The 13,191-nt window shown below is 46.3% G+C and overlaps 1 pseudogene; it reads right to left on the bottom strand.

The window, feature by feature from the left end:
* Positions 1 to 4,110: 4,110 nt before the first annotated feature.
* On the bottom strand, positions 4,111 to 10,275 carry LOC111971848 (piggyBac transposable element-derived protein 4-like; annotated as a pseudogene).
* Between the last annotated feature and the right edge of the window lie 2,916 nt (positions 10,276 to 13,191).

Genomic DNA, 13,191 nt, shown 5'->3' with positions numbered 1-13,191 from the left:
GGTTTGCGCTTAGTGGGACTATCATTTGTTTTTCAACAGGACAATGACCCAACACAACTCCATACTTTGTAAGGGCTATTTGACCACGAAGGAGAGTAATGGAGCGCTGCATCAGATGACCTGGCCTCCACAATCACCTGACCTCAACCCAATTGAGATGTTTTGGGATGAGCTGGACCGCAGAGGGAAGGAAAATCAGCCAACAAGTGCTCAGCATACGTGGGAACTCCTTCAAGACTGTTGGAAAAGCATTCCAGGTGAAGCTGGTTGAGAGAATGCCAAGAGTGTGCAAAGTTGTCATCAAGGTGTAACCGATGTGAAATGGCTAGCTAGTTAGCGGTGGTGCGCGCTAATAGTGTTATTATTGGTGACGTCACTTGCTCTGAGACCTTGAAGTAGTTGTTCCCCTTGCTCTGCAAGGGCCGACGCTTTTGTGGAGCGATGGGTAACGATGCTTCGAGGGTGACTGTTGTCGATGTGTGCAGAGGGTCCCTGGTTCGAGGCGAGGAGCGGGACGGAAGCAATACTGTTACAAAGGCAAAAGGTGGCTACTTTGAAGAATATCAAATATGAAATATATTTGTTTAACACTTTTTTTGCTTACTACATGATTCCATATGTGTTATTTCATAGTTTTGATGTCTTTACTATTGTCATACAATGTAGAAAATAGTAAAAATAAAGAAAAACCCTTGATTGAGTAGATGTGTCCAAACWTTTGACTGGTACTGTATATATTCAGACCCCTCGACTTTTTCCACATTTTGTTAAGTTACAGCCTTATTCTAAAATTGATTACATTTCTTTTCCCCTTCATCAATCTACACATAATACCTACATAATAACATAATACCACATAATAACTACACATTTTAAATGATATCACTGAAGCCCTTGACAAAAAACAGCACTGTGTCTCACCTTTTATTGATCTCTCTAAGGCTTTTGATACAGTTGATCATGCTATAGTAAGGCAGAGATTGTCGAGTGTAGGTCTTTCAGAGCATGCAGTTGCATGGTTTGCTAACTATCTGTCTGATAGAACTCAGTGCACTCAATTTGATGGGCTTATGTCTGTTAAATTGTCTGTCTTTAATGGTGTGCCCCAAGGCTCCRTACTTGGTCCTCTCTTATTCACTATTTATATAAATGATTTAGACAAAAATGTCCAAAATGCGCAACTTAATTTTTATGCTGATGATACTGTTATTTACTGTTGTGCATCGTCTCTTACAAAAGCTTTCCAGAACTTGCAAACTGCTTTTTATACTGTTCAACATACCTTGTGTCAATTGAAGCTTATCCTCAATACTGACAAAACTAAACTAATGGTGTTTTCTAAAGCAAGAAATAGACCTCTGAACCTTTCACCTATTACTACCTGTCAGGGCAAGGAGATTGAGGTTGTAACCTCATATAAATATCTTGGAATTTTAATCGATGACGGCCTCTCTTTTAAATTGCATATTCAACAACTTACAAAAAAATTGAAGCTGAAATTGGGATTTTATTTTAGGAATAAGGCCTGTTTTTCTTTTGAAGCCAGAAGGAGGCTAGTATCAGCTACATTTATGCCTTTACTAGACTAATGGGATATTTTATATATGAATGCTTCTGCTCAGTGTTTGAGATCAATTGACACCCTTTACCATGGCACTTTGAGATTTATTTTAAACTGCAAAACCCTTACGCACCACTGCACTTTGTATACCATGGTTGGCTGACCTTCTCTAGTCACTCGTAGGCTCAGTCACTGGTATACTTTTATTTATTACATTTTACATTTACATTTGAGTCATTTAGCAGACGCTCTTATCCAGAGCGACTTACAAGTTGGTGCATTCACCTTATGATATCCAGTGGAACAACCACTTTACAATAGTGAATCTACATCTTCTAAGGGGGGGGGGTTAGAAGGATTACTTTATCCTATCCTAGGTATTCCTTAAAGAGGTGGTGTTTCAGGTGTTTCCGGAAGGTGGTGATTGACTCCGCTGACCTGGCGTCGTGGGGGAGTTTGTTCCACCATTGGGGTGCCAGAGCAGCGAACAGTTTTGACTGGGCTGAGCGGGAGCTGTACTTCCTCAGAGGTAGGGAGGCGAGCAGGCCAGAGGTGGATGAACGCAGTGCCCTTGTTTGGGTGTAGGGCCTGTTTAGAGCCTGAAGGTACGGAGGTGCCGTTCCCCTCACAGCTCCGTAGGCAAGCACCATGGTCTTGTAGCGGATGCGAGCTTCAACTGGAAGCCAGTGGAGAGAGCGGAGGAGCGGGGTGACGTGAGAGAACTTGGGAAGGTTGAACACCAGACGGGCTCCATCTTCTGCCCGGCTAGCTGTCTGAATCGCCGTGACCCCAACCAACCTCACTACTCACTGGACCCTTATGATCACTCGGGCTAAGCATGCCTCTCCTTAATGTCAATATGCCTTGTCCATTGCTGTTCGGTTAGTGTTTATTGGCTTATTTCAYTGTAGAGCCTCTAGCCCTGCTCATTATACCTTATCCAACCTTTCAGTTCCACCACCCACACATGCGATGACATCACCTGGTTTCAATGATGTTTCTAGAGACAATATCTCTCTCATCATCACTCAATGCCTAGGTTTACCTCCATTCACATCCTACCATACCTTTGTCTGTACATTATACCTTGAAGCTATTTTATCGCCCCCAGAAACCTGCTCCTTTTACTCTCTGTTCCGGACGTCCTAGACGACCAATTCTCATAGCTTTTAGCCGTACCCTTATCCTACTCCTCCTCTGTTCCCCTGGCGATGTAGAAGTGAATCCAAGCCCTGCAGTGCCTAGCTCCACTCCTATTCCCCAGGCACTCTCTTTTGATGACTTCTGTAACCGTAATAGCCTTCGTTTCATGCATGTTAACATTAGAAGCCTCCTCCCTAAGTTTGTTTAATTCACTGATTTAGCACACTCTGCCAACTCAGATGTCCTAGCCATGTCTGAATCCTGGCTTAGGAAGACCACCAAAAACTCTGAAATCTCCATCCCTAACTACAACATTTTCAGACAAGATAGAACGGCCAAAGGGGGCGGTGTTGCAATCTACTGCAGAGATAGCCTGCAGAGTTCTGTCCTACTATCCAGGTCTGTACCCAAACAATTTGAACTTCTACTTTTAAAAATCCACCTCTCTAAAAACAAGTCTCTCACCGTTGCCGCCTGCTATAGACCACCCTCTGCCCCCAGCTGTGCTCTGGACACCATATGTGAACTGATTGTCCCCCATCTATCTTCAGAGCTCGTGCTGCTAGGTGACCTAAACTGGGACATGCTGTAAAGTCCATGGATAGTAAGAGCACCTCCTCCCAGCTGCCCACTGCACTGAGGATAGGAATCTCTGTCACCACCGATAAATCCACTATAATTGAGAATTTCAATAAGCATTTTTCTACGGCTGGCCATGCTTTCCACCTGGCTACCCCTACCCCGGTCAACAGCATTGCACCCCCCACAGCAACTCGCCCAAATCTTCCCCATTTCTCCTTCTCCCAAATCCAGTCAGCTGATGTTCTGAAAGAGCTGCAAAATCTGGACCCCTACAAATCAGCCGGGCTAGACAATCTGGACCCTTTCTTTTWWAAATTATCTGCCGAAATTGTTGCAACCCCTATTACTAGCCTGTTCAACCTCTCTTTCGTGTYGTCTGAGATTGCCAAAGATTGGAAAGCAGCTGCGGTCATCCCCCTCTTCAAAGGGGGGGACACTTGACCCAAACTGCTACAGACCTATATCTATCCTACCCTACCTTTCTAAGGTCTTTGAAAGCCAAGTCAACAAACAGATCACCGACCATTTCGAATCCCACCGCACCTTCTCCGCTTATGCAATCTGGTTTCAGAGCTGGTCATGGGTGCACCTCAGCCACGCTCAAGGTCCTAAACGATATCTTAACCGCCATCGATAAGAAAACAATACTGTGCAGCCGTCTTCATTGACCTGGCCAAGGCTTTCGCTCTGTCAATCACCACATCCTCATTAGCAGACTCAATAGCCTTGGTTTTCAAATGATTGCTCGTCTGGTTCACAATACTTCTCTGATAGAGTTCAGTGTGTCAAATCGGAGGCCTGTTGTCCGCGGCCTCTGGCGGTCTCTAGGGGGTGCCACAGGGTTCAATTCTTGGGCGACTCTCTTCTCTGTATACATCAATGATGTTGCTCTTGCTGCTGGTGAGTCTCTGATTCACCTCTACGCAGACGACACATTCTGTATACTTCTGGCCTTCTTTGGACACTGGTGTTAACCTCCGTCGTCCTCGTATTGTGTCTAGACCGCGTCTCCTCTGTAGGACTTTGACAGTGCTGACGCCGCTTCGTGCGGGGTAGTGCTGCCTTCTTTGGATCAGCGGCTTCACAAGTGCCTTTCCCAGCTGCCTCGAGGAACACCCTGCCGCTTGTTCCGCTTCCGAGGCATCCAGTCAGGCTTGATCCTCTCGAACTATGACAAAGGCGTTGTAGGAGGACACGTCGAGGATGTTGTGGAAGACGACCAGGGCCAGCGGGCAGTCATCCGTCTGCAGCTGTAGGTGCCGACCACCTTGTCTAGGTTGTCCACGCCGCCCTTGTTGCAGTTGTAGTCTAGGATGACGGCCGGCTTCCTGTCGTGGCGATCGCTAATGTCGGCCTCTGTGTGCAGCGTGCTCAAAAGTAGCACGTTCTTGTTTTTCTTTGCTAGGTAGGACACTAGAGTGGCGGTGGGCGTGAAGGCAAACCTGGAGGACAGAACCTGTCTGCCCTTGGACTCGAGCAGCACGGGCGGGAGCTCGGCCTTGTTCTTTCTCACCGTGCCCACCATGGTGAGGTTCCTCTCGAGGAACCGCTGTCCCAGTTCGTAGGAGGTGAAGAAATTGTCACACGTGACGTTGCGACCGCTCAGTCCCTTTGTCAGATCGAGAACGACGCGCATCCCCTGGTTCTTCTCGGGGCCTCCGCTGGCCGCCTTACCGGTGTACACTTGCATCTTCCAAGCGTAGYTGGACTTGGCGTCGCAGGCCACCCATGACTTGATGCCGTATTTCGCCGGCTTTCTGGGAATGTACTGACAGAAAGGACAGCGGCCTTTGGTGAGGGGAGAAGGGATTGGCGTCATTACCGGCTCATGGGGGCCAATGAGTGCTACGTTACACATATACTAGCTCTCTCTACGCACACACGCACACACGCAAACACGCACACGAGCACACGCGCACAGTACCTCTGAACGGGACCAGTTGCTCGTCCACCGTCACGTCAGGCCCCGGGTTGTAGAGGGCAGGCAGGCGCGCCTCCCACAGGTCCCAGACCTCTCTTATGGCTGCGAGTTTGTCCGTGGCGAGCCTCGCGGGTCTCGACTGGCGATCGTCGAATTGCAGCAGCCTCAAGTACCTGTGAAAGACCTTGAGCGGCTCGGAACACGGTCCTGCCGCTCTCGGCGTCCCACAGGCTGGCCGCGGCCTCGCCTCGGGACCTGTAGACGCCCGCTAGGATCAGCAGCCCTACGTAGGCGCGCAGGTCGGTAGCGTCCATGGCTCGCCAGCCGTCGCCGTATTTTCTCACCCCGTGCAGATTCGTCATGTCCAGAATTATCCTTTCTATCGCCGGTGTGACGAACAGGCGGAAGACGGACGCGATGTCGCGGGCGTGACTCACGGCACAGGCCGTGGGGCCCGGAGTCTCGTCCGGCCCGGCGTGGCAGATCGCGCGGGCCCTGCGGCGGCGGCCATAGGCCACGGGGGACCATTTGATTTTGCCGTTTTTCGACAGCAATGGCGTCTCCCTTTGGCCTACGGCCGAGTCGATCTCTTCCTCGCCTTCGGCCTCGCGCTCGTTCTCTCCTTCGTCCTCGCGTTCGGCCTCGCGTTCGGCCTTGCCTTCGGCCTCGGGGGCTTCCTCGGGGTCTTCCTCCGAAGAGCGCGAAGACGCCTGGTCGGCCTCACGCTCGGGGTCGTATTCCTCCCCGTCTTCGTTTTCCGAAACCTCTTTCTCCTCCTCGGAATCGGAGTAGTCTTCTTGGTCGACGCTGGAGAAGATCTGTTCTAGGACCTGCGCTGCGGTGAAACGCAYGGTCATGGCTGCTCGGGTCCACTGATTGGGTCCACTGATCGGGTCCACTGATCGGGTCCACTGAGCAGAGGCGGGGGAGAGCCACGCGGCACGGGGGTAACGATGACTTGTGTGCCGCTGACAATATTAGTATCCTCTCTACGGCCAGTTTACACCCCCTGGGCGTGTGTAGCCGTGTGTGCAGTTCACCCGTGCACCACTGGGCTGTCCTCTTGCACACACAGTGGGGCATGTCTGGACGTGTGTAGCCCTGCCTGGKTCACTCTGACCCCCAGCGCAGAGCGCAGATGGGGAGCCCCCAACACAGTACACACAAGTATGCGCCGCTCCCTGCTGGCTCCCTGCTGGCTGGCTGGCTGCCTGGGTCACTCTGACCCCCAGCGCAGAGCTGCAGAGGGGGAGCCCTCAACTCAAACAGTATACACAATAACATCACCCTCGCTAGTGGCTGCCTGGGTCACTCTGACCCCAGCGCAGAGCGCAGAGGGGGAGCCTCAACTCACACAGTACAACACATAACATACACCTCGCTAATGCTGCCTGCTGGCTGGCTGGCTGCCTGGTCACTCTGACCCCAGCGCAAGCGCAGGGGAGCCCTCAACTCACACAGTACACACAATAACATACAACCTCGCTAGTTGCTGCCTGGGTCACGCGGACCACGGGAGGGTTAACAACCCTCCAGACGAGCTTCAATGCCATACAACTCTCCTTCCGTGGCCTCCAACTGCTCTTAAATACAAGTAAAACTAAATGCATGCTCTTCAACGATCGCTGCCTGCACCTGTCCGCCGCCCGTCCAGCATCACTACTCTGGACGGTTCTGACTTAGAATATGTGGACAACTACAAAACCTAGGTGTCTGGTTAGATTGTAAACTCTCCTTCCAGACTCACATCAAAGATCTCCAATCCAAAGTTAAATCTAGAATTGGCTTCCTATTTCGCAACAAAGCATCCTTCACGCATGCTGCCAAACATACCCTCGTAAAACTGACCATCCTACCGATCCTCGACTTCGGCGATGTCATTTACAAAATAGCCTCCAATACCCTACTCAATAAATTGGATGCAGTCTATCACAGTGCCATCTGTTTTGTCACCAAAGCCCATATACTACCCACCACTGCGACCTGTATGGCTCTCATTGGCGGCCCTTGCTTCATACTTGTCGCCAACCCACTGGCTCCAGGTCATCTACAAGACCCTACTAGGTAAAGTCCCCCTTATCTCAGCTCGCTGGTCACCATAGCAGCACCCACCTGTAGCACGCACTCCAGCAGGTATATCTCTCTGGTCACCCCCAAAGCTAATTCCTCTTTTGGCCGTCTCTCCTTCCAGTTCTCTGCTGCCAATGACTGGAACGAACTACAAAAATCTCTGAAACTGGAAACACTTATCTCCCTCACTAGCTTTAAGCACCAGCTGTCAGAGTAGCTCACAGATTACTGCACCTGTACATAGCCATCTATAATTTAGCCCAAACAACTACCTCTTCCCCTACTGTATTTATTTATTTATTTATTTTGCTCCTTTGCACCCCATTATTTCTATTTCTACTTTGTACATTTCTCCACTGCAAATCTACCATTCCAGTGTTTTACTTGCTATATTGTATTTACTTCGCCACCATGGCCTTTTTTTGCCTTACCTCCTTATCTCACCTCATTTGCTCACATTGTGTATAGACTTATTTTTCTACTGTATTATTGACTGTATGTTTGTTTTACTCCATGTGTAACTCTGTGTTGTTGTATGTGTCGAACTGCTTTGTTTATCTTGGCCAGGTCGCAATTGTAAATGAGAACTTGTTCTCAACTTGCCTACCTGGTTAAATAAAGATGAAATAAAAAATGTTTAAAAGTATGGGAGAAACTCCCAAATACAGTGTTCCAAGCTTGTAGCATCATACCCAAGAAGACTCGAGGCTGTATCGCTGGCCATAAGGTGCTTCAACAAAGTACTGAGTAAAGGGTCTGAATACATATGTAAATGTGAAATTTCAGTTTTTTTAAAATTATAAATTGGCAAAAAAATCTATAAACCTGTATTTGCTAATTCATTATGGGGAATTGTGTGTAGATTGATGAGAAAAAAAATTGTGGCAAAAGTCAAGGGGCCTGAATACTTTCCGAATGTACTGGGCATTTGACTTTTTCCACATTYTGTTACGTTACAGCCTTATTCTAAAATTGATTAAACCGTTTTTTCCCCTCATCAATCTACACACTATACCCCATAATGGGTGTTGATTGATGAGCGGAAAAAATGATTTACTACATTTTAGAATAAGGCTGTAACATAACAAAATGTGGAAAAAGTCAAAGGGTCTGAATACTCTCCGAATGCACTATATATATATATATATTTTTTTTTTTTAATCAATGATTGGTAATTTAGCTTTTAGTAATCTTATCCAGAGCGACTTAGTTAGTGCATTCGTGTTAAGGTAGCTAGGTGAGACAACCACATCACGATCATAGCAAGTAAAACTTTATCAAAACGTTCATGCATTTATTATTTCACCTTTTACATTATTTGTTTCTTATGCTTATTATTCGTATTTTGTTTCTATCTGATTTGTTGATAGCATGTTTAGCAGGACTATTCCTTTCTTGATGAAAGCAACTGAACGTTTTGTGTGAAGAGGAGGATTATGTGGAAACTACACTACCCATGAGCACCTCATCCATGATTCGATGTTCATGACTTGAGGAATTTAGTGTTGCGTGCAAGTCTGATTTAAAACACTAGATGGTAGCATATCCATACAAATGCCACTTTGGTCCGAGATGTGCAGCATGGATGTGTCTGTCATAAACAGTGAGGTCAAACAGAACCCTGCATGCCCCAAATAACTGCACTTCATATCACACAGTCAAGTAGTTGACATCGCATGTTGACATTTTCTACATTTAAGACTCACTATCATATTTCTTACAAGGATTATTCTCTCATAACGGAAATTGAGTAAATCCACCAAAACAGTCCCAGCAATTGTAATCTCTCTGGTTATCAGATCAATTTTATGATTTTGAGTTTACATTCTTACATAGGCCTACTACCTTTTTTCATGGTTAAGTGACTTGGTGACTGATGGATGTGAATATACTGCATGTTTCTAGGACATGGTTGAGGAGCCATGGAAATACAGATAGTGGAATACCACCACAGTGTATTCCCTGAGAATAGATGTAATGCCCACAGAGCTGCATGTGTCTCTACAAGATAATGCTTTAATCCATTTATTTATCTGACTCAGTTCTGACTGCCCTCAGTTCTGTCGCCCTGGCAACAGCAGTCTGCATTGGTGATTGGTTTGTTTAGCATGTTGGAGTGTGTCTTTGTGTAGTGGAGAGGTTAGAGAGGGTGCCAGGTGTGTGTGTGTGGGGGAGGGGCTGTGGAGCATCAGTAGAGTAGGAGTTAGGGAACAACCAGGTTAAAGGTTAATTACAGTGGAAGTGTGTTGGCAAACAGAACCACAGATTGTATTACCTAAAGGAGAGGGAGAGYGCCATCTTCTGGATTTACCTGGTAGAGCACTTATTGCAGTTAAATAATTCCTAGGGCTGTATGCCCAACACTGATGATGGCGCTGCAATAGATAGCAGCCGTTTTACTYGCTCCTGACCAATTCTGCTATTTTGTGTTCTCTTTACGCTGATCTTAACTGTTTTTGTACATAATGTCTCCACCATCATTTCCTACGACCGAAAACAGCTTATGGAGATCAGAACAGTGATCGCTGACCTCAATTTGGATGTCAATTTCTACTTCAGTGAGTCGGCAGCTCACAAGGACATAGATAAAATACATCTCGCTGGCTTTTCCACGCATCGTCAAGACTGATCAGCAGCCTCGGGCAAGATGAGGGGTGTGTCTCTTTGTTAACGACAGCTGGCAATCTCTAATGTTAAGGAAGTCTCGAGTTGTTGCTCACCTTAGTTAGAATACCTCATGATAAGCTGCAGACCATACTATTTAGCGAGAGAGTTTCATCTATATTTTTGTAGCTGTCTATTCACCACCACAAACTGATACCGGCATGAAGGTACGCGATGTTAAGGCCATAAGCAAACAAGTAAATGCACACCCAGAGGCGATGCTTTTCGTGGCCGGTGATTTTAAGGCCAACAACAGATTCGCCACGCTGACTCTCAACACGGGGCCTCTCAGGGGTACGTGCTTAGTCCCCTCCTGTTCCCCTTGTTCACCCATGACTGCATTGCCTGGTCGCGCACGACTCCAACATGACCATTAAGTTTCCTACGACATGACGGTGGTAGGCCTGATCACAGACGGCAATGAGAGCTTATAGGGAGGAGGTCAGAGACCTGGCAGTGTGGGGCCAGGACAACAACCTCTTCCTCAATGTCAGCAAGACAAAGGAGCTGATCGTGTACTACAGGAAACAGAGGGCCGAGTACGCCAATATCCACATCGACAGGGCTGTAGTGGAGSGGGTCGAGAGCTTCACGCTCCTCGGTATCCACATCACTAAGGTTCCACACACACTAAACATATTCGGCAAGAAGGCACGACAACGACTCTTGACCGACAACGGCCCTCAGATCCTCAAAAAGTTCTACAGCTGCCCYATTGAGAGCATCTTGACTGGCTGCATCACCGCTTGGTATGGCAACTGCTTAGCATCCGGCTGCAAGGCACTACGGAGGTTAGTGGGTACGGCCCAGTACATCACTGGGGCTGAGCTCCCTGCCATCCACGACCTCCATATAAGGCGGTGTCAGAGAAAGGCCATAAAAATTGTCAAAGACTCCAGCCACCCAAGTCATTGACTGTTCTCTCTGCTACCTCACGGCAAGCAGTACCGACGAACCATGTCTGGAACCAACAGGATCCTGAACAGCTTCTACCCCCAAGCCATAAGATTGCTAAATAGTTAACCAAGTAGTTACCGGGACTATCTGCATTGACCCTTTTTGCAATAACTTTTTTGACTCATCACAAATGCTGCTGCTACTGTTTATTATCTATCCTGTTGCCTAGTCACTTGCCTAGTCACCCCATCCTACAGTATACAGTTGAAGTCGGAAGTTTACATACACTTAGGTTGGAGTCATTAAAACTCGTTTTTCAACTACTCCACAAATTTCTTGTTAACAAACTTTAGTTTTGGCAAGTCGGTTAGGACATCTACTTTGTGCATGACACAAGTAATTTTTCCAACAATTGTTAACAGACAGATTATTTCACATATAATTCACTGTATCACAATTCCAGTGGGTCAGACGTTTACATACACTAAGTTGACTGTGCCTTTAAACAGCTTGGAAAATTCCAGAAAATGTCATGGCTTTAGAAGCTTCTGATAGGCTAATTGACCTAATTTCAGTCAATTGGAGGTGTACCTGTGGATGTATTTCAAGGCCTACCTTCAAACTCAGTGCCTCTTTGCTTGACATCATGGGGAAATCAAAAGAAATCAGCCAAATCAGCCCAAAAAATTGCAGACCTCCAAGTCTGGTTCATCCTTGGGAGCAATTTCCAAATGCCTGAAGGTACCACGTTCATCTGTACAAACAATAGTACGCAAGTATAAACACCATGGGACCATGTAGCCGTCATACCGCTCAGGAAGCAGAAGCATTCTATCTCCTAGAGATGAACGTACTTTGGTGCGAAAAGTGCAAATCAATCCCAGAACAACAGCAAAGGACCTTGTGAAGATGCGGAGGAAACAGGTACAAAAGTATCTATATCCACAGTAAAACGAGTCCTATATCGACATAACCTGAATGGCCACTCAGCAAGGAAGAAGCCACTGCTCCAAAACCGCCATAAAAAAGCCAGACTACGGTTTGCAACTGCACATGGGGACAAAGATCGTACTTTTTGGAGAAATGTTCTCTGGTCTGATGAAACAAAAAAATAACTGTTTGGCCATAATGACCATCGTTATGTTTGGAGGTAAAAGGCGGAGGCTTGCAAGCCGAAGAACACCATCCCAACCGTGAATCACGGGGTGGCAGCATCATGTTGTGGGGGTGCTTTGCTACAGGGGGGACTGTTGCACTTCACAAAATAGATGGCATCATGGGGTGGAAAATTATGTGGATATATTGAAGCAACATCTCAAGACATCAGTCAGGAAGTTCAAGCTTGGTCACAAATAGGTCTTCCAAATGGACAATGACCCCAAGCATACTTCCAAAGTTGTGGCAAAATGGCTTAAGGACAACAAAGTCAAGGTATTGGAGTGGCCATCACAAAGCATTGACCTCAATCCTATAGAAAATTTGTGGGCAGAACTGAAAAAGCTTGTGCGAGCATGGAGGCCTACAAACCTGACTCAGTTACACCAGCTCTGTCAGGAGGAATGGGCCAAAATTCACCCAACTTATTGTGGGAAGCTTGTGGAAGGCTACCCGAAACATTTGACCCAAGTTAAACAATTTAAAGGCAATGCTACCAAATATTAATTGAGTGTATGTAAACTTCTGACCCAATGGGAATGTGATGAAAGAAATAAAAGCTGAAATAAATCATTCTCTCTGCTCTTAGTCTGAYATTTCACATTCTTAAAATAAAGTGGTGATCCTAACTGACCTAAGACAGGGAATTTTTACTAGGATTAATTGTCAGGAATTGTGAAAACTGGGTTTAAATGTATTTGGCTAAGGTGTATGTAACCTTCCGACTTCAACTGTATGTACGAATCTACCTCAATCACCTCGTACTCCTGCACATTGACTCGGTACTGGTGTTCCGTGCATATAGCCAATTTATCGTTACTCATTATGCATTTACTCCCCTTGTTATTATTGTCTTATATAATTTTTCTCTCTGCATTGTTGGGAAGGGCCCGCATTTCACTGTTAGTCTACACTTGTTGTTTACGAAGCATGTGACAAAGAAACATTTGATTGGAAATCAGTGATAACCACAATCTTTAGAAGATGTGCTAATCAAATCATCGATTTCTACCATAATTCAAAACACACCAAAATCCTTGTCATGTCAGTAATGAGGATATATTTGAAAACATATATATTCAATGACAGAAAATAGTCACATTTTACCATTATTGCAGTGTAACTATACGATAATACTATGTAACTTCTGCTCTTTCAATTATTCTTCCAAATAAGGGCTTTCCGGATTAAATCTGAA

This window comes from Salvelinus sp. IW2-2015, linkage group LG13 (genome assembly GCF_002910315.2).
Source record: "Salvelinus sp. IW2-2015 linkage group LG13, ASM291031v2, whole genome shotgun sequence".
Taxonomy (NCBI): domain Eukaryota; kingdom Metazoa; phylum Chordata; class Actinopteri; order Salmoniformes; family Salmonidae; genus Salvelinus; species Salvelinus sp. IW2-2015.
This window is presented reverse-complemented; position numbering and strand designations above follow the sequence as displayed.